Source organism: Scyliorhinus torazame, chromosome 8 (assembly GCF_047496885.1).
Source record: "Scyliorhinus torazame isolate Kashiwa2021f chromosome 8, sScyTor2.1, whole genome shotgun sequence".
NCBI lineage: Eukaryota > Metazoa > Chordata > Chondrichthyes > Carcharhiniformes > Scyliorhinidae > Scyliorhinus > Scyliorhinus torazame.
Window position 1 is genome coordinate 131,383,736 of NC_092714.1, and position 26,240 is coordinate 131,409,975.

Here is a 26,240-nt window from a genome sequence, read left to right on the forward strand (position 1 = left end):
GTATTTGGCCAGATAATCTGTTTTAGTGATTTTGGGTGAGGGATAAGTATTGGCCAGAATACTGAGGCGTACACCCCTGCCCCTGAGGATTATTGTCACAGAATCTTTGTCCATTTGAGAGGGCAGACAGGAAATCATTTAACATTTCACCTGAAAGATGTCACGTCCAACAGCACTGCACTCCCTCACAATAAACTGGAGTGTCAGCCTGGATTATGTGCTCAGACCTCTGGAGTGGGCCTACAACCTAGGCTTCTGAACTCTGGTTGGAACGTCTCCTGGGGGTTTTCATCACATGACCTCCTCTCTCAAATGTCCCCCCCCAAAGCTTGCACAACAGAAAAGTTTTCCCCCCTTTTTTTAAACAGAACAAGGTGGGTTTTGTCTCCATGCCCAACTCACATTATATCAACAGTACCCCCACCTGAACTCCCCCGCCCTCCCCGCCTCCCCCCCGCCCCCCAGGATGCTGCTGACACTTACTGCTCCCCTAGAAAGTCAAGGAAAGGTTGCCACCGCCGGGAGAACCCCATCAAGGACCCTCTCAAGGCGAACGTTATTCGCTCCAGGCTGAGGAACCCCGCCATGTCGCTAACCCAGGTATCCACACCTGGGGGTTTTGAGTCCCTCCACATTAGCAAGATCCATCTCCGGGCTTCCAGGGAGGCAAAGGCCAAAACCTCGGCCTCTTTCGCTTCCTGCACTCCCGGATCCTCCGCCACCCCACATATCGCTATTGTTGGACTCGCCTTCACCCGAGTGTCCAAAATCCTAGACATCACCCTCACAAACCCCTGCCAGAATTCTTTAAGCGCCGGGCATGCCCAAAACATATGGGCATGGTTCGCTGGACTCCCTGCACATCTCGGGCACCTGTCCTCCACCCCCAAAAACGTACTCATTCTTGCCGCCATTATATGCGCCCGATGCACCACCTTAAACTGAATTAAACTGAGCCTGGCACATGATGAGGAGGAGTTCACCCTGCCCAGGGCATCGGCCCACAGGCTCTCATCCAGAGCCTCACCCAGCTCCTCCTCCCACTTGCTCTTCAACTCCTCCACTGAGGCTTCCTCCACGTCCTGCAGCTCCTGATGTATGTCTGACACCTTCCCCTCCCCTACCCAGATGCCACACACCACTCTGTCCTGGATCCTATGCGGGGGCAGCCGCTGGAATGTCCCCATCTGTTTTCTAAGGAAGTCCCGAACCTGAAGGTACCTGAACGCATTCATCGGGGGCAGGCCGAACCTCTCCTCCAGCACCTGCATGCTAGGGAAGGCCCCGTCTATAAACAGGTCCCCTATCCTCCTAATACCTGCCCTATACCAGCCTTGGTATCCCCCATCCAACCTACCAGGAGCAAATCTGTGGTTATTCCGTATCGTTGTCCACACCGAGGCCCCTCCTCTCCCCTGTGTCTCCTCCACTGCACCCAGATCCTCAGTGCCGCCATCACCACCGGACTAGTAGTGCATCGCGCTGGCGAGAACGGCAGCGGAGCCGTAACAAGTGCCCCTAGACTGGTGCCTCTACACGACGCCACCTCCAACCACCCCCACGCCGCCCCCTCCTTCATCATCCATTTCCTGATCATGGCCACATTAGCCGCCCAGTAATAACCGCAGAAGTTCGGCAGAGCCAGTCCGTCGTGTCCCCCCCCCCCCCACCCCCCCACACCCCCCGGCTACGCTCCAAGAATATCCTTTTGACTCGCGGGGTTTTATTCGCCCACACAAATCCCGTAATAATCGTATTCACCCGCTTGAAAAAAGACTTGGGGATGAAAGTGGGGAGGCACTGAAATAGAAAGAGGAACCTGGGGAGAACCGTCATCTTCACAGTCTGCACCCGTCCTGCCAAGGAAAGCGGGAGCATATTCCACCTTTTAAACTCTCCCTCCATCTGCTCCAATAGCCAGGTTAAGTTGAGCCTGTGCAGGGCATCCCAGTTCCTGGCCACTTGTATCCCCAAGTACCGAAAGCTCCTCTCCACTATCCTGAGCGGGAGCTCCCTCAGTGTCTCCTCCTGGCCCCTACCGTGGACCACGAACAGCTCACTTTTCCCCACGTTCAACGAGAACCTCCCGAAGTCCTCCAGGATCCGGATGACCTCCCTCATCCCCTCTAACGGGTCCGAAATATACAACAGCAGGTCATCCGCGTAGAGGGAGACCCGGTGCTCCTCCCCTCCGCGCACCAGCCCCCTCCGATCCCCCAAAGTCCTGAGCGCAATGGCTAACGGCTCGATTGCCAGGGCAAACAGCAACGGGGACAGGGGACACCCCTGTCTCGTCCCCCGATGCAGCCTGAAATATCCCGACCTTAGCCGGTTTGTGGACACACTCGCTCCAGGGGTCTGATACAGCAGCTTGACCCACCCTATAAATCCCTCCCCCAAATCCAAACCTGCCTAGCGCCTCCCACAGATACTCCCACTCCACCCTGTCAAAGGCCTTCTCCGCGTCCATCGCAGCCACCACCTCCACCTCCCCCCCCCCCCCCCCCCCCCCCCACTCCGAGGGCATCATGATCATTTAGAGGGCAGCACGGTAGCATTGTGGATAGCACAAATGCTTCACAGCTCCAGGGTCCCAGGTTCGATTCCGGCTTGGGTCACTGTCTGTGCGGAGTCTGCACATCCTCCCCGTGTGTGCGTGGGTTTCCTCCGGGTGCTCCGGTTTCCTCCCACAGTCCAAAGATGTGCGGGTTAGGTGGAGTGGCCATGCTAAATTGCCCATAGTGTCCAAAATTGCCCTTAGTGTAGGGTGGGGTTACTGCGTTATGGGGATAGGGTGGAGGTGTGGACCTTGGGTAGGGTGCTCTTTCCAAGAGCCGGTGCAGACTCGATGGGCCGAATGGCCTCCTTCTGCACTGTAAAATCTATGATAATCTATGATAATCTATGATAATGATCATATTCAGGAGCCTCCTCACATTCGCGTTCAGCTGCCTGACCTTAACAAAACCCACCTGGTCCTCCCCAATCACTCCCGGGACACAGTCCTCTATTCTGGTGGCCAGAAATTTTGCCAACAGCTTGGCATCCACGTTCAGGAGCGATATCGGCTTGTAGGACCCACACTGAAGCGGATCCTTCTCCTTATTCAGGATAAGCGAGATCAATGCCTGCGACATTGTCGGAGGGAGGGTCCCTTTCTCCTTTGCCTCATTGAAGGTTCTCATCAGGAGCGGGCTCAACAACTCCGAGAACTTCTTATAAAATTCTATGTGGAAGCTGTCCGGGCCCGGGGCCTTGCCCGTCTGCATGCCTGCCAGCCCCCTGACTACCTCCTCCAACCCAATCGGGGCCCCCAGTCCCTGCACCCACTCTGCCTCCACCCTTGGGAACCTCAACCGGTCCATGAATCGCCTCATCCCTTCCCCCTCCCCGAGGGGTTCCGAGACCCTGAAGACTTCATCGACTTTTCCGGGGGCGCCTTCCCCGTGGACAGCAGACCAAACTCCGCCTGTAATTTCCGGTGCTCATTCAACAGCCCCCCCTCTGGGGCCTCCGAGTACCTCCTATCTACCCGGAGTATCTCTCCCGCCAGTCTCTCCCTCTCCGCCCTCTCCTTCTCGGATCCAAGCTCGGATCCAAGACCGTATTAAAGTCTCCTCCCATAATCAGGTGTCTTATCTCCAAGTCCGGGATCCTACCCAACACGCGCCTCGTAAAGTCCGCATCGTCCCAGTTCGGGGCATATACATTCACTAACACCACCCGGGCCCCCTGCAGCTTGCCACTCACCATTATATACCTGCCCCCCTTATCCGCCACGATGCTCCCCGCCTCAAATGCCACTCGTTTACTGACCAAAATAGCCACTCCTCTGATCTTTGAGTCTAACCCTGAGTGAAACACCTGTCCCACCCATCCTTTCCTTAGCCTCGTCTGGTCCACGAGCTTTAAGTGCGTCTCTTGCAACATGGCCACGTCCGCCTTCAACCCCTTCAAATGCGAGAACACGCGGGACCGCTTGACCGGCCCATTCAGGCCCCTCACGTTCCACGTGATCAGCCTGGTCGGGGGGTAACCACCCCCCCATCCCGCCGACTAGCCATCTCCCTTTTTTGGCCAACCGCGTGCCCCCGCCTCCCTCCTCCAGCTCTCCCCCCAGCGGCCCCCTCGCCCGACTCTCCATCCATACCCCTCACCTGGCTCCCCTTCAGTCAGCAAAGCAGCCCTCCCCACCCCGCCAAGCATCCGCTTAGCTCTGGTTTCCCCCCCATTGTGCTTCTGTGAGTCAGCTCACCCATGCTGACCCCGGCCACTCCCGCCTCTATATACCAACCCTTAACTTGTTGGGGCAAGCGCCATCTGGGACCTCCCCGTGCGCCGGACAGCCCGTCCCGGGCGTTTCCCACCCCCTAGCACCGAACACCTGGAAAACAAAACACCTAGAAAACAAGCAAAACAGACAACAAAACCTCCAACCAAACTAGGGCAGACATGCCCATAAACCTATGCTTTACCCGCCGTTCTCCCCTCGATCCCTCCCCACCCACACATTTCACCCCCATACAGCAGTCCCTTAGTTCAGGTCCAGCTTCTCCTGCCTGATGAACGACCACGCCTCGTCAGGGGTATCAAAATAGTGCTGCCTGTCCTGGTATGTTACCCACAGTCTCGCCGGGTGCAGGAGCCCAAACTTCACCCCTTTACCGTGGAGGACCGCCTTCGCCCGGTTAAAACCTGCATGCCTTCTCGCCAGCTCAGCTCCCAGGTCCTGGTAAATTCGGATCTCGCCATTCTCCCACTTACTGCTCCGCTCTTTCTTCGCCCACCGCAGGACTCGCTCCCGGTCTGCCAAGCGCTGAAACCGTATCACCATCGCCCTCGGTGACTCGTTTACCCTCGGCTTTCTGGCGAGGACCCTGTGCGCCCCATCCAGCTCCAAGGGCCATGGGAAGGGCCCCGCGCCCATCAGCATCCCCAGCATTGTGGCCACGTACGTGCTCACGTCCACCCCCTCCGCTCCTTCAGGAAGGCCCAGGATCCGCAGATTGTGGCTCCGAGACCTGCACTCAAGGTTATTCAGCCTCTCCTGCCATCTTATGGAGCGCCTCGTGCGCCTCCACTTTCACCGCCAGGCCCAGGACCTCGTCCTCGTTCTCCGCCACCTTCCTCCTCACCTCCTTGATCTCCTTCTCCTGCGCCTTCTGGGTCACCACAATTCTCTCCATGGAGGCCAGCATCTCCGTTTTCAGCTCCATGAAGCAGTTTATCAGGAGCTCCTGCTGTTCTCTGGCCCACTGGGCCCACACCTTCCGATCCTCTCCATTTTGTCCTCCCGGACCTTCTTGACCTTCTTCCCCGGGGTCGCGCGTCTGCCGGCTCCGCTCCTGATCCTCTCCATCCACCAGCGGGGGGGGGGGCTCCCTCACGTCTGTTCCCACGCCGGTCCCTCCTGTTAACTGCCGCCGCCGCTCCTTTTAGCAGCCCGAAACACCGATCCCGGCGGGAGCTGCCGTTCGCGTGACCTAGCAGGTCATGGCCGCAACCGGAAGTCGAGGGAGACATTGTTGTTGTTACACCACGCCACTCTGTTATCTATCTCCCTCCTACTCTGATTCATCGTTGTTCGAGATCTAACCTACCTACAGTCATGCCATCAGCAAATGTGTAGATGGAGTTGGAGCCAAATAGTTTTGCCACATAGTTGTGTGTGTTTCGGGAGTATTGTAGGGGGCTAAGTGTGCAGCCATGCGGGGCCCTGGTATTGAGGACTATCATGGAGGAGGTGTTGTTGTTTATACTTACTGACTGTGGTCTATGGGTCAGGAAGCCGAGGAGCCAGTTTCAGAGGGAGGAGCCAAGTCCTAGGTTTTGGAGTTTTGATATGAGTTTGGCTGGGATTATTGTGTTGAAGGTGGAGTTGTGTCAATGAATAGGAGTGTGACGAAGGAGTCCTTGTTGTCAAGATCCTCCAGGGGTGAATGTAGGGCCAGGGAGATGGTGTCTGCTGTGGACCGGTTGTGGAAATGGATCAAGGAATTCTGGCATGGATCAATGGATCAAGGCATTCTGGGAGATTGGAGTTAATGCGTCTCATGACCAACCTCTCGAAACACTTCATAATGATAAATGTCAAGGGCACTGGACGGTAGTCATTGAGACAGGTTGCCTGGTCCTTCTTTGGCACCGGTATGATAGTCGTCTTCTTGAAATAGGTTGAAACCTCGGAACGGAGAAGGGAGAGGTTGAGGATCTCTATGAATGTACCCGCTAGTTGCCTGGTCCTTCTTTGGCACCGGTATGATAGTCGTCTTCTTGAAACAGGTTGAAACCTCGGAACGGAGAAGGGAGAGGTTGAGGATCTCTCTGAATGTACCCGCTAGTTGGTCCGCGCAGGATCTGAGTGCACAACCTGGGACTCTGTCAGGATCCATTATTTTCCGAGGGTTCACTTTCAAGAAGGCCGATCTGACTTTGGAGGCTGTGATGGTAGGTATGGGTGTGTCTGAGGCTGCTGGGGCAGTTGACAACAGTTTGTTGGTTTCCTGCTCAAAATGAGCAGAGAATGCATTGAGTTCATCGAGGAGGGGTGTGCTGCTGCTGGAGATTCTACTTGGCATTGTTTTGTCGCCCGTTATGTTGTTTAAGTCTTGCCACGTTAATCTGTGACTCTAGCTGAAGTCTGTTATTGGCATCCCTGGTGACTTTGCGGAGGTCGTACTTAGATTTTGTGTGCAGGTCAGGGTCGCCTATCTTGAACGCCTCAGACCTGGCCTTTAGCAGGGAGTGATTCTCCCGATTAAACTGTGGTTTCCAGTTGGGGAACATATGTACTACCTTCTTTGGCATGCAATCTTCTATACACTTGCTAATTAAGTCTGTGACGATGGTGGCATACTCGTTTAGGTTGGCCACTGAGTTCTTGAATATGGAGCCAAAGCTGCAATTTTAACAACAATTTCACTCTATTGTTCGTTGTTCCACTTTGGACAACAGTTTCATATCCTGGGTATGTGACTTTGAATCAGAGGGTTGCAGGGATAATGGGCTTCACGGGCTATTCTCTCCCTCTCAAAACTCTTCGTTTTACTGCTGAACTGGCTCCTGACTATATTTCACATAATAAATTTAAAGCAATTTATGAAAAACGCTGACCTTCTCCAATATTCTACCCTGGGGGTCAATCCTGACACTTTTAAAGGTCAGCGTTAATTCTGTGAGTGAGCAAAAAAAAATGAAAACCACAGGGGAGGAAACAAGCGACCAGGGAACATTGCGAAAATTCAAGGCAGGGTGGGGTTGAAAGGACAATTACTTAATCAGATTACTTCCCATAATCGTTAACAGAGTTAAATAGTTAATGAAATGTGCATCAAGCTAAAAGTTAAGACGCATGCTATGATTGTTGAGGAAGATTGTATCAATGAAGGACATCTGTGAAATATCATCTAGTCAGAATGGATTCAACCTGATGTTAGATTTCTTAACAGTTACAATCTGTCAGAGGCAGCAAAGAGTTGAATCATTTTACTTTAATTTGTCAACATAGCTCACTGAGAATTTCAGAATATAAAAAGGATTTTGCTTTACTACAGGTGCCCTAGAGTTACCTTGTATTAAGTTACAGATAGGCCCCAGGCAGGCTTCCCACCAGCTGCAAGCCAGATGACCATTATTTGCTTAGCTTTGGTGCTTTTTATTATTTTGGCTTGCAAACAGCATGCGGGAGTGGGGATGGGGGTGGTGGGGGGGTCCACTCATGAGATGGTGGGATTGTGTGGTTTTAATCCTGTTAGCCCAGAGAATACTGGAACTGGTGAGGCAAATGACATTGCCTGCCTTACTTGGCAGACCAGGAGCTGAGGCTTTCCAATTTTAACCTGCTTCACTGAGCAGGCAGCAAGGACGCCCAGCCCAAGCCCATGGGTTCTTTCTTTGAACCTACATATTGGTCCTGATGACATCATTTGAGACATGAGTGCAATTTTAACTTAGTCCTCACTTAGTGGGGGAAAAACCAGAAAAAAAAGCCAAGTTTGATTTTCTTGTTTTCTTGCTTTCTATGGACAAGGAAGGGAAGTGACTTCACCAAAGAAGTTTTCATGGAATTTCCCCCCCCCCCCCCACACCCTCCAATAATTCAAAACCTCCCTCTACACATACCCCCTTCACCCTCACCCTACTAATCGCTATGGGTTAAACTGGCATTCAGTTAGAATCGAGTTGTGGACTTTGTTTCACATTGGTCAGGTTTCAAAACCATCTTAAGAATTATCTGAATCAAACTGCTGCTAGGTCTCCCATTTGACTGATGATGAGTTTCTCTGTGGATACACACCACCCTACCTGAAGTCCAGAATATTCATTGCATAGAATGTACAGCAGAGAAACAGGTCATTCAGACTAACTAGCCCCTAGCTGCTTTTTATGTTCCGCACGAGCATCCTCCCAACCTTATTCAACTAATCCTATTGGCAAATTGCTATAACCCACATGGGGAGCCTCAGCCTCAGGCATTGCAGCCACAGTGATGTTCCGTGTCGGAAGCGGTGTTCACCTTCTAAATACACGGCGCCCGATCCAGCACCCTGGCTGTACGATGCCCAGCCAGCTGCCAAGAGAGTTTGCCACGGTCTTTCAGGGGATTCTTTGGACTTTGGAGAGAGGAGGGATGTTATAAACCGCATGGGTCTTACGGGATGGGAATTATTAACTACCCCGTGGACCTTGCAAAATACGAGCTCCCCCGATAAGGTTATGGGGACCTCTAACAATGTCTGGTTATGTATAAATAAAGTCGCCCAGTAAGTTACAGACTAGTGAAGACCCAGTAGGGAGCTACTGCAGCTGTATCGAATAGTGGTTGTAAAATTATTTATTTATTTAATTTTTTTCCAATTAAGGGGCAATTTAGCGTGGTCAATTCACCTTTCCTGCAAATCGTTTTTGGGTTGTGGGGGTGCAGACACGGGGAGAATGTTCAAAATCCACATGGACGGAGACCCGGGGCTGGGTTTGATCCCGGGTCATTGGCTCTGTGAAGCAACAGTGCTAACCACTGGGCAACCGTGCACCCTGATAATAGTTGTAAAATAAAGTAAGTTTCCATTCCTACAAGCTCCGTGTGGATTTTTTATGGCCTTCTAAAACATATTCTTCTATCCTCGTCTCCTTCATGTGTTTATCCGGTGTGCCCTTAAAAGCATCTGTGTCATAGATTATCATAGAATTTACAGTGCAGAAGGAGGCCATTCGGTCCATCGAGTCTGCACCGGCTCTTGGAAAGAGCACCCTACCCAAGGTCAACACCTCCACCCTATCCCCATAACCCAGTAACCCCACCCAACACTAAGGGCAATTTTGGACACTAAGGGCAATTTATCATGGCCAATCCACCTAACCTGCACATCTTTGGATTGTGGGAGGAAACCGGAGCACCCGGAGGAAACCCTGCACACACGGGGAGGATGTGCAGACTCCGCACAGACAGTGACCCAAGCCGGAATCGAACCTGGGACCCTGGAACTGTGAAGCAATTGTGCTATCCACAATGCTAACGTGCTGCCCACCGTGTATCTGATATTGTTGTGGCAAATCTCTTCTGCACCCCTTTCAAAAGCAATATATCCTTCCTGAGGTGTGGTACCCGGTGGTGAACATGATGCACCAGAGAGTGATCCAACCGAGTCCAGACAACTGAAGCACAACTTCCTCCCTTTCTTAATCTGAATGACTTGAGATAAAGACCCAACATTTCATTAATATTATTTTGATTATCACAGCATCCTTCCCTGTTAAGTACTATGATGGAATTTCAGAGTCGATGCAATGTTTGAAATAAATCTTGTTAAAATAGCATGCACCATTTCACACCCTGTGTGACGCCTCACAAATTGAGTAGCAAGTCTGGGAACAAAAGCCAGCAACAATTTCCTGCATCCAAATCCTTTTGGGGGGGGGTGGGGGGGCAGGGGCAACGTTGGAGGGAGGGGACAGGGGTGATGGTGCTGTTAGATTTATAGCACTATAGCACTGTTGTATTTTAGTCTGCTGACTGAACAGGAACCACATACAGTTAGCAAGACAAAGGTCAGCAGCCAGTACTCTCAGATGGTAAACACCCTTCAGCCGCACTGACAGGCAATTTAAACTAAGAGCGGAGTCACTTAAATTGTTTTTATATTGTGACCTAGCTTTCGGGAGCCTGCCCTGACCTTCCGTACTTAACAGCGGAGAGGGCACTGGTCTTCCCATAGGCAGACCTCACTTAAGGTTTGACAATGTTCCAAGATTATCCCGCCGTTTCCAGGTATTAAAGAATCCAGGACATAGTTGTTAGCAATCCAACAGGGGGGAAAAAAACAATCATTGGGGAGTTAAGTGCATACATTTTAGCCCATTTTATTTGAAGACTTTTGTTTGCTAGTTATAAAAATACTGGAGCAAAAGTCTGGTTGATTGACAGTCAAGAATCATCAAACGGGATAATGAAGCTCTTCAGTCTCTGGTTGCTGAAGGAATGCGGTGCAGTTACCATCATGATGGGAGGTCAATGCTGAGAGTGGGTGTCAGGGACATTGGAAGTGAAAGGTCATGGATTTTGTCCAACCAGGATTGGTATTTTTTTGGGCTCACATGTCCACAAGCCGACCCCAATATTTAGGACTGAGCACGTGTTTAATGAGCAAACTTTACAACATCACAGCCTCACTGCAATACTGCTTCTGGAATGACAACCTTCTGCTGTCCCCTAAAAGCTGTGGTAGTCAGCCACACTCAGTCCAGCTCCTGCTCTTAAATAAAGCACACAGTGAGTTGATAAATTCAAATTGCCACTGTTTATGTGAGGCCCACCACGGGTGTTAAGGGAGACAATATATAGGGCAGCACGGTGGCGCAGTGAGTTAGCACTGCTGCCTCATGGCGCCGAGGTCCCAGGTTCCATCCCGGCTCTGGGTCACTGTCCGTGTGGAGTTTACACATTCTCCCCGTGTTTCCGTGGGTTTCACCCCCATAACCCAAAGATGTGCAGGCTAGGTGGATTGGTCACACTAAATTGCCACTTAATTGGGAAAAAGGAATTGGGTACTCTGAATTTACTTAAAAAAAGAAACAATATAAAAGGAAATTGATCATAAATGTGGCATCCATGAAACAGAACAATTATGGTTCTGCATTTGTGCATCAGAAACACAGATAAAAAGATCACAGACCATCTTGTAAAGTTAACATTATCCCTCAAACTAGTCAACTCTAAACAAGGAAGACTTAAAAAAAATATATATATATCAATTTAGAGTGCCCAATTCATTTTTTTTTCCAATTAAGGGGCAATTTAGCTTGATCAATCCACCTACCCTGCACATCTTTGGGTTGTGGGGGTGAAACCCACGCAAACACGGGGAGAATGTGCAAACTCCACATGGACAGTGACCCAGAACCGGGATCAAACCTGGGACCTCGGCGCATGAGGCAGCAGTGCTAACCACTGGGCCACCTTGCTGCCCCTGAACAAGGAAGACTTAAGTGTCAGCTTGGTCTCTATTGGCAGCCATGTTGCCTCTGTGTTTCAAGTCCTGCTCCATTTGGTACAGTACTATCACAGGTGCCATGTTTTGAATAGGATGTTAAACTACCTCCCTATGCCAGATTTGCATCTCTCGATTAAGGTACGAATTCGGTTGTGAAACATCAAAATTTGGCCTGCTACTTTCACCTGTCGGGCGCACGCACAAGGGAGGCCTGGAAGTGGGCACAAAATGCGCTTGCGTCTGCGATCGGACCCATAACATGCCAGCATGAAACCCACCATGGGGAAGGCAGTGAGCTGCCAGATAGGGAGAGTGCCAAACAAAGGGAGGGTGTGGATTGATGTCTCAGGGCGAGCTATCTCGGAGCTGCAAACGCATGAAAAATAAATAGCGACGTAACACCTATGCAAAGGGTGTCCATGCAGTGCATCCAAACACAAACCACAGCCCTGAGGCACCATTCTTAATTGCATTTCAGCCCTTGCAGTTCATCCTGCCCTGGATCGCAGTGACGCTAAAACAGAAAGACCACCTAGCCAATCGGCCCGCCAACCGGAAAAGCAGATGGGAGCACTTCCGATTTTCGCACGAGCCCGCTGCCCAAAGTATTGCTCAAGTGCGCAATTATATCAGAGTGCCCGTCCAATGTCTTCCCACGATTTCACGTGCTTCTAGGTGGGGCAAGCGTCCGCCCGAGCAACATAAAATACTGGCCTTTTTTATTGCTGGAAAAACAATTTTCCCCGCCTTCCTGATCCCACACAAGCTTTGCGTGACCTTTTTGTGCTCGATGAAGGCCATGGGCATAAAATGCACTCTTCTGAGTTCATTTTGAGGCCCATTAGAAAATTGTATTTCCTCCTATTTTTGTTTGTTTTTTGTTATTCTTTGATAAGGTGTGGGCGTCACTGGCAAGAACAGTATCTGTTGCCCATCCCTAATTGCCCCTGAAATGAATGGCTTCCTAGGTCAGTTTCAGAGGACGATTAAGAGTCAACCACATGACTGTGAATCTGGAGTCACATGCAGGCCAGACCAGGTAAGGATGGCAGATTTCCTTCCCTAAAAGACATTAGTGAATCAGATGATGATAGTTTCATGGGCACCATTGCTGAGAGTAATTTTCATTGGCGTGGGTTCTGAAGCACACACACACACACACTCTCTTTGGAGAGTTTAATGACCACTTAGGGAAGCATGCTGAGGAGCGGGGGGAATGACTGATGGTTTTACAAGTTCGCAATAACGGGCGGGATTCTCTCAGTCCGGGGCCGGACAACCCCGCGACCGGCATGAATCGCGCCACGCCGCCCCAACGCCGCCATGCGATTCTCCGCAGAGTGCAGAATTGGCACCAATGGTGTCGGCGTGGTTGGCGCGCCACTGGTCCGGCCTGCCGATTCTCGGGCCGTGATGGGCCGAGCGGCCGTCGTGGAAACGCAGAGTCCCGCCGGCGCCGGCCACACCTCTCAGCCGGCGGGAACTCAGCGTTGAAGGGTCGGGTGGCGGCCTGCGGGGGGTGGGTGGGGGTTCGACCCCGGTGGGGGGCCTCCGATGTGGCCTGGCCCGTGATCGGGGCCTACCAACCAGCGGGCCAGCCGCTCTGTCTCCCGGCCTCCTTTCTTCCACACCGGCCCCTGTACTCCTGCGCCATGTTGCGTCAGGGCCGGCGCAGACAAGGGAGACACCGCGCAAGCGCGGAAATCATGCCGGTAGTACTGCGCATGTGCGGGTTCGCGCCGGACCCACTGCGCATGCACGCATCCCCCGGCACCCATTCCACGGCGTGAACCGCCCCAGTGCCGTGCTGGCCCCCTGTAGGGGCCAGAATTGCTGATCGTGGGGCCGTGTTGACGCCGTCGAAAAACGCGATAGCGATTCCGACGGCGTCAACACTTAGCCTCAGGATCAGAGAATCCCCCCCCCATGTGTCTTTGATGTGATTCCAGAGTACATGGTTGTTTGTTTACATAACTTAATGGCCACTTAATTTTTTTCAATAGAGAAGTTTGGAACTGGCACGGATGACCTGAGGGGGAATGTGAGGGTGAGAAGTGAGGGGTGAGGTTTAGGGGGCATTGAAATGATGTTGAGAGCTAGGCTGTTGTGTCTGAGAACTGAGGTGGGCCCTCTCAGCGGCCCGCCTCTGCACCCACACTCCTCCTGAACTCCATCGCAGTTCACAAACTGCGAATCCGAACCCCCTGTGGAAAAAACAAAAGCCCTGGACAAAGATGCACATAGAACCGCTAAAGTGGAGCAGGAGGCCATTTGGCCCATCAAGTCTGCACCGCCCTCTGAAAGAGCACCCTACCCCCATAACGCCACCCAACGTGCACATCTTTGGATTGTGGGTGGGAACTGGAGCACCCAGAGGAAACCCATGCAGGCTTGGGGAGAAAGTTCAAACTCCACACAGACAGTTGCCCGAGGACGGAATTGAACCAGGATCTCAGGTGTTGTGAGGCAGTAGTGCTAACCACCGTGGCACCGTGCTGTCCCATGTTGGCTCAAAAGCCGCAAAAGTATACAAGTCATGTTTTTCTGAACCACACAAATATCCATGGCCTGTATGCCCTCTCGTGAACGTAAAAGATTAAGAGAGCAGTCCCCAGTATCCTGGTAAACACTTACAGCTCAACCAACATCAAGGTTGAGTACCCAACTGAGTATACAACAACCTTTGGTACAAGTCAAGCATTCATAATGACCAAACCTATCAAAACTTTATTGAAATTACAAGTGCCTGAAATTGAAAGAACAGGTGGTGTCCTCACCATTTCAAGATGGGATGATCATGAATGGTATCTTTCTGCGCTGTAACAATTCTGTGATCCTGTGATTTCAACGCAGGTCCCCTGTCAATTGAAGAATAGGTTGCTTAGATCCTTTGGTCTTTTGAAAGCAGGGGTTTTTATTTTTCACCCATAGCTGTCTATACATTTCAATCCCAGTGTCAAACATGACAAGGGAAACAGACGATTTGGTCATTTAGCACATTACTATTTGTGGGATCTTGCTGTGTGCAAATTGAATGCTGTATTTCCTATATAACAGTAGCTTCATCCAAAAGCACTTCATTGGCTGTGAAGTGCTTTGAGAAACACTGAGTTCATGAAACGTACTTGCTATGTGAATGCAATTTTAACAGCCTGGAAAATATTGCTCCACTCACCTTTCATAGAGAAGAATTTGCATCGATGTGTGATGTAAGGGGATATCAATGTACACACTGTGGGTGTAAAAATACACAGCATAAAATGCTATGATACAACAACTTGGAAAAGTTCAGAGTGCAGCCTTTCCCAAACATCCTGGACAGCAAGATGACACAACAAGCCAGAGACACCACAGGAACTTAACCTGTCTGAAAATTCCACAACGTGGCCCCTGTAAAAAGATTTGTGCAAACAATTCTGCCCGGGGTACAAATTGGAGATTAATTTTAAATATTATTCATCTGTCTTGCTCCCATGGGCAGAATGAAACAAGGGCAGACTCATCAGTAATACAATCTCACTGTAGAGATTGTCCTTTTCACAGGAGAGTGCTGCTAGAGTATCTGCTTCAAGAACTAGTTGAAGTTGGTTAGCACTACTGCCTCATGGCGCTGAGGGCCCAGGTTCAATCCCGGCCCCGGGTCACTGTCCACGTGGAGTTTGCACATTCTACCCGTGTCTGTATGGGTCTCACTCCCACAACCCAAAGATGTGCAGGTGGATTGGCGACACTAAATTGCCCCTTAATTGGGAAAATTGTTGTTTAAAAAGAACTAGTTGAAGTCTGTGGCAAAAAGGGGGCTTTACTTCAGGGAAGAGGAAGCAATGAAAGGCCTGTTGAACCTTCATTTGTTTTAATGGGCGTCGGTTAGCTCAATTGGTCGTGTGGCCAGGAGCGACACCAACAGCGCGATTCCACTTCCCATACTAGCTGAGGTTAATCATGAAGGCCCCGCCTTCTCAACCTTGCTCCTCACCTGAGGTGTGGTGACCCTCAGGTTAAATCATCACCAATTAGCTCTCCCCTCAAAGGGGAAAGCAGCCGATTGGTCATCTGGGACTATGGCGATATTCATTTTTTTCATTTCATTTGTTTAAAAGATAATTCATGCTGCAATTAGATGTTGTTGCTCACAGTACTTTGAACCAACTAACATTGCCATGTAGTTAGCAACCAAACACTTGATGCAGCCAGGAGACATTTTCACCACCTACTGTTTTAATCCATTCAATTTAAAAGAGTTGTAGCCCAGCTAAACCAACAATGAGAGGGATATCTCATGAATTAATCCACTAGTGTTGCCATTCACAATTTCTAGTTAAGGACAAGAAGAGGTCGATGCGGTTATATGGTTGGCCAGTCAATTGCTTGCAAGAAAAAAAATGTGTTAATGGCCTTGTATGTGACACTTCATTAAACCTCCAGCAACGATATCGATCCCCAATATGCTGCGGATGCTGACACTTTCAAGACTGAGTGCGATAGATTTCTTTTGTTGGGGAGGGGTGTCATGGGATGTGGAACAAAGACAGACAGATGGAGTTAAGGTACAGATTCACCATGACCTGACTGAACAGAGGAACGAGCTTGAGGTGCTGAGTTACAGAAGGTCACCTTGTTCTGTGAGGTTCAATTTCAATAAAAGTGAATATCCTTTGGAATGACCAGTCCTGCTTTTCTCACTTTTGATTAACTTCTATACTCTGCGTTAAACAGTAGTTTCCAAATAGATCAAAACGTCTGGGTTTTTTTTCTATCTTGGATATTTAGATAAGCTGCTCAAATGAGTAAAAGAGCTTGCTGATGAGCAGAAATGCATGAGGGGCGAAACCCTGCCTGTTAAACACTGGAAACAAATGAGTAATTGTGGCTTTAGCAGCAGCATGTGAAACTACTTATGGGGTTAAGGAGAGGACCACTAAGCACTCAGACAGAACTCTGTGTGAATCAAGTACATCAGACAGATGGACGAGACCAGGGACTTTGACGTAGTAATGGCATGCAACCAAAATATTTGCTACCCTTCACTAGGTACAGTAAATAAACAGACCTCTGTGTGGGCTGGGCTGATGGTCAACAGGTCCTAATTTTGCCCCGGGCTTGGGGATGTGGATGCAGACGTCTCAAAATTTGCCACACCGCACCCAAAAAGTCTCATTGTTAGTTCCTGCAGGCTGCGCTGATCATTACATTTACAGACAGCGAGAAGCATTCCACAATTCTTTTTACTGTATTTTACCACTTGCAATCCTGGTGGAGTGCAGGCTTCGGCCGAGAAATGACTGGCCCAATTGTAGCACAATATCTCAGGTCGGCCTTGGTCTTGAGTGTGCAGGAAACTAATAGGGCCAGCAGCAGGTCCATGGCACCTTGCTCCACCAGCCTCGATCATTTGTTGAGCTGTCACTACCAGTCAAGAGAGGCAACTTGGTCTTGAAGAGCATCCATGAGCAAAAGGGAATGTGCTGTGACTTGCAGAGGGAGGGGAGGTGAAAGATTTCCAGCAACAACTGGCATGGATCTGGTGCTCCTCCCAGATCCAAAATGACAGTAAGCATGTGAACTTTCAGTCAGGATTCAGGCTGACACTCCAATGCAGTACTGAGGGGGTGCTGCACTCTTAGAGGAGCCGCCTTTCATATGAGACATGTAACTGAGGTCTGAACACCCTCCTGTTCTATGGTGACCTGGTGAACATTTATTCCTCAGCCAAGGGCAGCACGGTAACAAAGTGGGTAGCACTGTTGCTTCACAGCTACAGGGTCCCAGGTTCGATTCCCGGCTTGGGTCACTGTTTGTGCGGAGTCTGCACGTTCTCCCTGTGTCTGCGTGGGTTTCCTCCGGGTGCTCCGGTTTCCTCCCACAAGTCCCGAAAGACATGCGTTAGGTAATTTGGACATTCTGAATTCTCCCTCCATGTACCCGAACAGGCACCGGAATGTGGCGATTAGGGGCGTTTCTCAGTAACTTCATTGCAGTGTAAGCCTACTTGTGACACTAATAAAGATTATTATTATGTCAGGAAAAAACAGATCATCTGGTCATTAAAGTATAAGTAAAGTTGCCACAGTCCCAGATGGCCATAGGCTGCTTCCCCTTTGAGGGGGAGAGCTGACTGGTGCTGTTTGTGAGACATTACAGGATATAAATGTTGCAATGGTGAGGCGATTTTCAGCCCATGTTAGCTGTCAGCGAGAATGGCAACGTGGACGCAAAAGATGGCAAGAATAGGGAAACACGATTCTCGTTGGAGAGATTGTGTTTTCCAATTTTTCAGACTCCTCTCCGGTGGCATAACGAGAATCCCGCCACGGAAAGACGGGAACCTCATTTAAATACGTTAGTATCTTATTAGCGAGCCCTCCCGCGGAGGCTTCCCCCCCCCCCTTGAATATTAATTGGGCGCCAGCATGACGCCACACCATCGCAAGTTATAACAGCGAAATAAAAACATGAACCTGGCGACCTCACCTCCGATGGGGATATCCAAGCTGAGCACTCAGGTCGCCATCACCCTCCAGGGTGTCAATTGCAGATGATGCACTGGAGACAACGCGGGGGATCCAGATAAGTGCAACTTGGGGACGGGAGGAGGGTTCAGTTCTGGCATCTCAGGGCGTGTGATCGCTCGCTGGCCTTAATCGCCCTACATGGCTGTGAGCCTCGAGGTTTAAAAGGGTCATGTGGCTGGTTTGAAGGCATTGCTTCCTGTGTCCTTCTTGCTGGGATTGTGGTGATATCACCGCTGAGGTATTGCGCCTCCAGAGTGGCAGCTGGAAAGTGGGTAGGAGCTGGTGAATCCACAGGGCCTGTACTGGAGGTGACTGTGAGGGCCCTGATTGGGGTCCCATGAGAGGCCAGGCTACATGGGCAGGGTGGGGGTCTCTGACAAAGGGTGGTTCCCAGCCTCAGAAGGGCTGAAGACCCTCACACGGGGGGGAGGGGGGGGGACTGCATTCAGACTGAACTCCCACATTCAGTGGGCACTTTGAAGCCAGAGTACATGTGGGGTGGGATTCTCTCAGCCCGGGGCGGGGCCTGAGAATCCCCGCGACTGGGCCATGTCGCCCCGACACCGGCACGCGTTTCTCCGCAGCCATATCTCCAAATTCTCCTTTCTTCTTTAAATAATTTAACCATCAATTCACTGTGAGTATTGTCAGGCGATATTTATGAGTACTTCTTCGCCAGTTTTATTTAATCAGTTTAGTACGAACGAGATATTCATTTTAAAAAGCAGCAACTGGGCTGATCAGTGTTGTGACTATTGTGTTGCTAATAATACCATCGTACTGTGTTATGTTAATATTTTATGTCAGGTACCTTCTTAAATCATAAGTTTGTCAGGTTTAGGGAATGTGTCAATGAGTGTGGGTGACAAAATTCAGGATTTGATAGGGTCAATACAGGAAAATTATTTCCCTTTGTGGGAGGAACTAGAATTAAGGGACTGCAATTTTAAAATTAAAACCAGATATTCAGGACTGAAATTAGGGAGCCATTTTTCTCTTGAAGTGTGGCAGAAATCTAGAACACTCAATTTCAATAGGCCGTGGATGGTGAGTGAGTGTGATTGTGTGTGAATGCATGTATGTGCATGTGTGCGCATGCGTGAATGTGTGTGTCATGTGTGTGCGTGCGTGAATATATGTGTGCTCGTGCGTGAATATGTGTGTACCTGAATGTATGTGCGTGCGTGAATTTATGCGCATGTGTGAATTTACCTGTGTGCATGTGTATGCGGCATGAATGTATGTGTGTACGTGCGTGGATGCATTCGTGTTTGTGTGTGTGCTTGCATGCTTTGGATGAGGGTGGTGATATTGTGGTGAGATGGAGGATCAACTGAAGCTTTCGGCTAGTCGGGTAAATGAAGCTAAAGTATAGATCAGCTGTGATCTAATAGAATGGCAGAGAAGTTCAAGGGGTGAATGGGCTCCTCCTCTTCCTGTATCCCTGTGAATGTCTGGAGACTAGACATTGAGACCTTGAGGGACGTTTACGGGGCAGGAGATTGTGCTCAGTTTGCTTCAGCAGACATGTCCTACGTTCAACCTACCTCAGTCCAATTTTATAGACATTTACAGATTCAAGAAGGCCTGAAGGATTCTGCAGATCTCACAAAGTCAGGAAGTGTCATGAGAAATTAGATGGATAACCCCAAATCTAAAGCAAAAACTATGATCCTATTTGGTAAAATAGCAGATTTGAGAGTTGGAGGTCCAGGGAATATGAGAAGGTGACCTGGGAATAGAAGATGTGAGGGCAGTACAATGTGACTGACCGATTGAGAAAGGCATTCAACCAAACAGGACTATTGTGTCGGTCTTATTATACCGCAAGTGAAGTGCTGACAAAAAGCTGTCTGGAAAAGTTTCAATGCTGGTGGTGTGATACTAATAATAGAGGACAATGTAAGTGCCCTTCCTCTAGAATCACACTGGCAGTGCGACAAGGAAACAGATGATAATATGGCACAAGCACTTGATCTCAGAGTGATTCTCTCTTCAATGAGAGGGGTGAGGGAGAAATTTGACAAAACTGCCACTTCTGAGGGCACTGGGTTCAAAAGATTCTTTCCCATACATTGGCAGTAAGCAAAGACTTGCAGCTCCGATTTCAGGTTGAAATCCAGTAGGAGGCATGTGGAGGTGTGCATTCCTCCCTCCTCCAACCTGACTTGGAAATACATCGCATTCCTTCACCGTTGCTGGGTCAAAATCCTGGAATTTCCTCCCTAACAGCACTGGGGGTGTACCTACACCTCACGGACTGCAGCGGTTCAAGGAGGCAGCTCACCATCACCATCTTCTCAAGGGCAATTGGGGATGGGCCTAGCCAGCGATGTCCACATACTTTGAATGAATTGTTTTTAAAACCCCAGTGGGTGTGTCATGGGGGGCGATAAAACACTCCCGCCTGATGAGACTAACTATCCAAACACCTGGCATAGAGATGGTTACAGCCATGGAAGGGGTGCTCACGTGGTGGCCTGTCAGACCGTCAATCAGCCTGTGAATCCTCTCACTATTTCACACTGTTCCCCAGGGTCCTGCAAATATGAAAATAACTGAAGTTGGGGGTAAGTGGGGTGGGGTGGGGGGTGTTCACAGCAGGAAAATAAATCAAAAATATGAATTTGTTTTTTATGAAGAGCTTATTGAGTGAGGCAAAGGAAGTTGGATGGGCAGCTCACGAGGATTAAAGTAATGAGGTTAAGAGAGATCAGCCCCAGTGAACTGAACTGTGCAATATATTTTTCTGTTGATTTCCTGGTCTGATTGACAGGGGAGTGCAATGGGATATTGAATCTTGCAGCTCCTTAAATGAATCATGTTATGACTAAGCTAGAAAAACAATGGCGAATTTTGCCCTGATGTCATTGTCTTTTCTAATGATTCCTACAGAGGAACTCACAAAACAAAGGAAAGCATTTGTTTCTTTCCTCCCAGTAAGAATTCTGATTCTCAACAGAGATATTCATTGTCCTTTTTAAAGCAAGGAAGCTCCTGGCTGATTCAGTGCTTGGTGCAGCACCGTGTGGATGAGAAATGGTCGAAGTTTAGTCATTGGAATGGCCAGCCATCGGGTACAACTCTTGAGCGAGGGAAGGAGGGACAGAGCTGGCCTTCTTGCTCACATCACTGGGTGATAGAACATAGAACATTACAGCGCAGTACAGGCCCTTCGGCCCTCGATGTTGCGCCGACCTGTGAAACCACTCTAAAGCCCATCTACACTATTCCCTTATCGTCCATATGTCTATCCAATGACCATTTGAATGCCCTTCGTGTTGGCGAGTCCACTACTGTTGCAGGCAGGGCATTCCACGCCTTTACTACTCTGAGTAAAGAACCTACCTCTGACATCTGTCTTATATCTATCTCCCCTCAATTTAAAGCTATGACCCCTCATGCTAGACATCACCATACGAGGAAAAAGGCTCTCACTGTCCACCCTATCCAATCCTCTGATCATCTTGTATGCCTCAATTAAGTCACCTCTTAACCTTCTTCTCTCTAACGAAAACAGCCTCAAGTTCCTCAGCCTTTCCTCATAAGATCTTCCCTCCATACCAGGCAACATTCTGGTAAATCTCCTCTGCACCCTTTCCAATACTTCCGCATCCTTCCTATGATGCGGCGACCAGAATTGCACGCAATACTCCAAATGCGGCCGCACCAGAGTTTTGTACAGCTGAAACATGACCTCATGGCTCCGAAACTCAATCCCTCTACCAATAAAAGCTAACACACTGTACGCCTTCTTAACAACCCTCTCAACCTGGTGGCAACTTTCAGGGATCTATGTACATGGACACCGAGATCTCTCTGCTCATCCATGCTGCCAAGAATCTTAACATTAGCCCAGTACTCTGTCTTCCTGTTATTCCTTCCAAAATGAATCACCTCACACTTTTCTGCATTAAACTCCATTTGCCACCTCTCAGCCCAGCGCTGCAGCTTATCTATGTCCCTCTGTAACTTGTAACATCCTTCCACACTGTCCACAATGCCACTGACTTTAGTGTCATCTGCAAATTTACTCACCCATCCTTCTACGCCCTCCTCCAGGTCATTTATAAAAATGACAAACAGCAGTGACCCCAAAACAGATCCTTGTGGTACACCACTAGTAACTGGACTCCAGTCTGAACATTTCCCATCAACCACCACCCTTTGTCTTCTTCCAGCCAGCCAATTTCTGATCCAAACTGCTAAATCACTCTGAATCCCATGCCTCCGTATTTTCTGCAGTAGCCTACCATGGGGAACATTATGAAACGCTTTACTGAAATCCATATACACCACATCAACTGCTTTACCCTCATCCACCTGTTTGGTCACCTTCTCAAAGAACTCAATAAGGTTTGTGAGGCACGACCTACCCTTCACAAAACCGTGTTGACTATCTCTAATCAAATTATTCCTTTTCAGATGATTATACATCCTATCTCTTATAAACCTTTCCAAGATTTTGCCCACAAACAGAAGTAAGGCTCACTGGTCTATAGTTACCGGGGTTGTCTTTACTCCCCTTCTTGAACAAGGGGGCAGCATTTGCTATCCGCCAGTCTTCTGGCACTATTCCTGGAGACAAAGATGACTTAAAGATCAAAGCCAAAGGCTCAGCAATCTCCTTCCTAGCTTCCCAGAGAATCCTGGGATAAATCCCATCCGACCCAGGGGACTTATCTATTTTCACACTTTCCAGAATTGCTAACACCTCCTCCTTATGAACCTTAAGCCCTTCTAGTCTAGTAGCCTGAATCTCAGTATTCTCCTCGACAACATTGTCTTTTTCCTGTGTGAATACTGATGAAAAATATTCATTTAGCACCTCTCAAACAAAGAACAAAGAAATGTACAGCACAGGAACAGGCCCTTCGGCCCTCCAAGCCCGTGCCGACCATGCTGCCCGACTAAACTACAATCTTCTACACTTCCTGGGTCCGTATCCCTCTATTCCCATCCTATTCATGTATTTGTCAAGATGCCCCTTAAATGTCACTATCGTCCCTGCTTCTACCACCTCCTCCGTTAGCGAGTTCCAGGCACCCACTACTCCTATCTCCTCGGACTCCAAGCACAACTTCCCACTACTGTCCTTGACTGGCCCTACTCTTACCCTAGTCATTCGTTTATTCCTGACATATCTATAGAAAGCTTTAGGGTTATCCTTGATCCTACCTGCCAAAGACCTCTCATGTCCCCTCCTGGCTCTTCTTAGCTCTCTCTTTAGGTCCTTCCTAGCTAACTTGTAACTCTCGAGCGCCCTAACTGAACCTTCATGTCTCATCTTTACATAAGCCTCCTTCTTCTTCTTGACAAGTGTTTCGACTGCTTTAGTAAACCACGGTTCCCTTGCTTGACCACTTCCTCCCTGCCTGACGGGTACATACTTATCAAGGACACGCAGTAGCTGTTCCTCGAACAAGCTCCACATTTCCATTGTGCCCATCCCCTGCAGTTTTCCTCTCCATCCGATGCATCCTAAGTCATGCCTCATCGCATCATAATTGCCTTTCCTCCAGATATAACTCTTGCCCTGCGGTATATACCTATCCCTTTCCATCACTAAAGTAAACGTAATCGAATTGTGGTCACTATCACTAAAGTGCTCACCTACCTCCAAATCTAACACCTGTCCTGGTTCATTACCCAGTACCAAATCCAATATGGCCTCGCCTCTCGTTGGCCTATCTACATACTGTGTCAGGAAACCCTCCTGCACACATTGGACAAAAACGGATCCATCTAAAGTAATCGAACTCTAGCGTTTCCAGTCAATATTTGGAAAGTGAAAGTCCCCATAACAACTACCCTGTTGCTTTCACTCCTATCCCGAATCATCTTTGCATTTTTAGGTGATGGTACGTGGAAGTTGGAAGACTTTGGCTAAAGAACCTTTGGGCTCGTTGCCTGTTCAGAGGAACAGGTTTAATGTAGAAATGCTAATGGGCTGATTAAATTTTGCAACTAGCCCTCTGATTCGTTGGACACGAACGGCGCCTGTGTCCCAGTGAGGGAGGGACTTTTACACTGCTTTACTGGAAGTGTACAGATTTAGTTTTGTCATGTTAGCTTTGAAAGCTCTGACAGTGTAGCACTCCCTCTGTAGAATAGTGGCCGGGATTCTCCATTGTGAATCCATCCCGCTGCCGCTGCCAGTGCAACCGGAGAACGTGGCGCTCAGCCAAATCTCCATTCACTGCAGCGGGAATGGAGAATCCTGCTGGTGTGAACAGACAGAGAATTCCAGCCAGTGTCTCAGGCCCTCCCAAGGAGCTTCATAACCAATGCAGTATTTTTGTAATGTTCTAACTGTTGTAACATAGAAAATGTGCCCAAGATCCCACACACATTCACCTGCAGGAAAAACGGGGCCAGGGTTTAACACCCCATCTGAAAGATAGGCCGGGATTCTCTGATCCGAGGTCGCCCCGATACCGCTGCCAGCGAGAAGAGAGAAATTGACACTCAACCAAACACCATTCCCTGCAGTGGGAAGGGAGAATCCTGCTGGCGTGAATGAATGGAGAATCCCGCCCTGAGTTTCTGACTGGTCAAAATCCTGGAACTCCCTCAAACAGCATTGTGGGTGTATGTACACCACATGGTTCAAAAAGGCGGTCACCAACCCCTTCTCAAGGGCAATTAGCGATGGGCAATAAATGCTGGCCTAGCCAGCGATGCTCACATCCCATAAAATGAATTATTTTTTAAAATTGCACCAGAGTGTCAGCCTAGATCTGCTATATAATTCCTGTGTGTCTGCGTTTTACCTGATCAGGGCGTGAGATTTCAACCCGTAACTATCTGACTCCGAAACCAGCGTACCAGGACTGAACCACGCTGACACCAAATGGACCATAGCATCAAATGGTGGGTGCGTAACCTTAAACATAATGCACCTGATGGCAATCTTCAACCTTGATATCTCAATGGAATAAAGATACCAGCCTTCCAATCTATAATGGGCTGCCTTCCCAAGTGTGCTTTGAGTGCTCAGCTATCTTCATTTTCCATTGAAATATTGTCATGACTCCCTGAAAATCAATTATTATTATTTTGAAATCTGGCCTGGGTGATTCTAAGCCCCCTTTTAGTTTAGTGAATGATATTTGACCTTTGGCCGACAGTGTGTCCAGTATCAGGGATGTTGTATTGATTATTGGGATGCTGATCCTGGTGGGAAATGGGCATCGCGGGGTCCACGCATGCGCAGTGGCACCGGCGCCAACGCGCGCATGCGCAGTGGCTCACTTCTCCGCGCCGGCCCCAACGCAACATGGCACAGGGCTACAGGGGCCGGCGCGGAAGAAAGGAGGCCCCCAGCCAGAGAGGCCGGCCCGCCATATTGGAGGCCCCCCCCCTGGGGTCGGACCCCCCCTCCCCACCCACAGGCCACCCCCACACCCTTCCATGCCGAGGTCCCGCCGGCTGAGAGCAGGTGTGAACGGCGCCGGCGGGACTCGGGTTTTTACGACGGCCGCTCGGCCCATCCTGGGCCAAGAATCGGCGGGGGGGGCCTCGTAGAGCGGCCCCCGACCGGCACCACGCCGGCGCCAATTGCGCGATTCTCTGCTCTGGGGAGAATCGCGTCCCGGCGTCGTGACGTGATTCGCGCCGGTCGCGGGGATTGCCCGGCCCCGGGCTGAGAGAATCCCGCTCAGTGACTTTCACCTATTTTGAAACAGTCACAGATCTCAGAAAGTTTTACTTTCTGATCTGTTCCTCATCCAATGTCAAGAAATGAACATGAATTTGAATTTTGTGCTCTCAGTCCTGGCTCGATTTTTGCACTCTCACCTTTAAATCAGAATGCTCCACTCCAGAGGCTGCAGTCCATTTTCCAGTCTGATACTCCAATGTGGTACCGAGGGAGTGCTAGTGAGTGGGCAAAAAAATTGGCTGATAGAGTATAATTTAGAAAATTTGGGGAAATGTAAAGTTGCCTGTTTGGCGGGAAGCACAGAAAAGCAGAATATTATGTCAATGGGGAGAGGCTACAGAGGGGTCTGGGTGTTCTTGTGCATAAATCATAAAAGGTTAGCATACAGGTACAGCAAGCGATTAGGAAGACAAATGGAATGTTGGCCTTTATTACAAAGGGGATAGACAATAAAAGTATGGATGTCTCTCCAGAGCTGCACAGGGAATTGGTGAGACCACACCGATTAGGGTGGAATTCTCCTATCTGGAGCTAAGTCCCATGGCGGGGGTGGAAATGGGAGTGTTCCTGCTGCAG

At 49.5% G+C, this 26,240-nt stretch overlaps 1 protein-coding gene and 1 long non-coding RNA gene across 3 annotated transcripts in view; one reads left to right on the forward strand and one right to left on the reverse strand.

Moving 5' to 3' along the window:
* The window catches only part of LOC140428112 (E3 ubiquitin-protein ligase Midline-1), a 572,352-nt gene that overhangs the window by 235,496 nt on the left and 310,616 nt on the right, over nt 1-26,240 (forward strand). The window lies entirely within an intron of this gene.
* Nucleotides 1-26,240, reverse strand: part of LOC140428114 (uncharacterized) — a 112,708-nt gene that overhangs the window by 59,305 nt on the left and 27,163 nt on the right. The window contains exon 2 of the long non-coding RNA XR_011948711.1: nt 14,267-14,347. This is a non-coding gene — a long non-coding RNA (uncharacterized lncRNA). The remainder of the gene's footprint in view (nt 1-14,266; nt 14,348-26,240) is intronic.